This window comes from Berghia stephanieae, chromosome 3 (genome assembly GCF_034508935.2).
Source record: "Berghia stephanieae isolate SIO BIC M18660-M18661 chromosome 3, UCSD_Bste_1.3, whole genome shotgun sequence".
In the NCBI taxonomy this organism is placed as follows: domain Eukaryota; kingdom Metazoa; phylum Mollusca; class Gastropoda; order Nudibranchia; family Aeolidiidae; genus Berghia; species Berghia stephanieae.
In genome coordinates, this window is record NC_088362.1 from 6078677 (window position 1) to 6081009 (window position 2333).

Genomic DNA, 2333 nt, shown 5'->3' on the forward strand with positions numbered 1-2333 from the left:
AGGCAGGAGCCCAGGAACTTCCGATCCGAAAGCGAGTGTCATACCACTAGACCACATAACTACACATTTACGTACGATTTACATCAGTTTACTCATTTACAGTCCACAACTTCAAGATAAATAAAATGAATAAATTAATAAATAAAATAAATTCCCTTTATTCATCCCCTAGGGGAATTTTTCTTTAGGGTCTATTCCAAGGGAAGACTGGAATAACCCAGGTGTGGAGTGAGCTAGGGCGAGGTGACTTGCTCAAGGCCAAGCAGCGCGGCGGGTGATCGAACTCGGTACCTTTCTGATACGAAGCAAAGACCGTACCACAGAGCCACGCTGTCCCATAAGAAGTTTAGTATTCACTTTAACAGGGATATGAAGCACAATGTAGAACCACTACTATAGCACAATTCTCAGAGACAGATAAGACATCATGGTGCGGCTATTTTTTTGGTCTAGTGGTATGACACCGCTCTGAGCAACACGTAGTTGAGTCCTTGTCAAAAGCTCTTTTACTCACATTCTCTCTCACCTTATTAATGTGTAAAATAAGTACCTGGCCGTTAACAGCTTTATCTCTGTCCGAAAATAAATATATCGCCTAACAGACATCATGTCTCGTCCTACTTGTTCAGTGGTAATTTTGGCTAGGGACTCTTTGTTAAGCGCTTTGAGCACGTTTAGTGGTTATTGCGCTATATAAAAGCTCTAGTTGTTTTACTTAGATGCATTATAGAACCGCTACTATAACAAATTCTCCAAGATGGTCAATGGTGGTCAATCTGGACATTCTTAATCAGATTGCACCATTGTCCACTAAGAAGTTCCTGCATTGCATAATAAAGCCCCCCACCGACGTGAGAAGCAAGTTTCACGGAAACCGAGACTGAAATAAATACGATGTTATCATCGTAGTCTCGGATGGAAAGTGCCACTTCAAGTGGCGGAATAAGCTACCGGCCCCAGATGGTTGAGAGTCCACAGGGACAACGAGATGGTCGCTCAAAAAGAAGCGTGTTTACAGTCTGTGTGAAAATGGAGAGGTTTCGTTGTATGGGAGCAAAAGAGACAATGGATGTTTCGGGTACAAACCCTTCGTCAGCACAACAATACACAAATTAACGTGGAAAACAAATAAAATATGCAAAATAACTTGTAATGTCTGTACTCAGACAGTACTGCAACCACCATTGAGTACAGACGATACAAGTTATTTTGCATTATATTTTATTTGTTTTCCACGTTAATTTGTGTATTGTTGTGCTGACGAAGGGTTTGTACCCGAAACGTCCATTGTCTGTATCGTTCCCATACGAAGCCTCTCCATTTCCACTCTTTCGTTAGTATTTTCGATCACCGGCTTCAGGCAGCCCCTACTGTTTTCTACTGTCTGTGTGCCGTTGTTTCTAAATCTGAGTAGGCCAGTAAGATTTTTACGATACAGGATCTTTGTCGAGAACCATCTGAAAAAACACATATTTAAAATTTTGGCCTGAATACGTGACCCTCAAATATCGATAGATTAAAAGAAACTTCATCTAGGTAAAAACTTTCAAACCTGGGACCACGAAAAAAATAAAAGAGCTAACAAAGACACAAGACAACTCAACTTTCGAAAACTCTGATTTTTAAAACTTTATAACCACATTTTTTTAACCGCATCTACATAATACCAAATTGACGTTATTGGCCAACTATAAGTTCCGCTAATAAGCTTCAGTCTACATCTCTCCCACCAATCTCTCCCCCCCCCCCCCCCCCCCCCCCCCCCCCCCCCCCCCCGCCCAATCATCATTTGTTTTTTTTTTCATCTCCCAGCCCTCACCATCTACATCCTTACTGGGCCATTTTGTTTCTTTAGCCATTTTTACTATCTCTCTCTCTCTCTCTCTCTTCTCTTTCTCTCTCTCTCTCTTTCTCTCTCTCTCTTACTCTCTCTCTCTCTCTCTCTCTCCTCTCTCTCCTCACTCTCTTCACCATTGATATGACAACTATCAAGAATGCCTTATTACCTGATTCGAGGGCCTGTCCTCATGACGAATGTTATTTCTGGAGACTCCTTCAGCATACATCTGGTTTTCCTTCAATTTAGATCCTTATTTTCTTTTTTCCTCGGGAAATCATTCTGAAAAATTAATATTTCACATGAGAATTTTTTGTGTGAATCTCTTTATATCATATACAAATGTGTTGTTAGCTTTGAAGTTATCTATCTCCTGGTTGTGTGATGGGTAATGTTGAAATACGCTTCAACAGTCGTAACGTCACTTCCCTTCTAATGACGCATGGTAACTAAGTAACTGGCTCTAAACTATCGGAACAATGGTGGACGCCCTTAT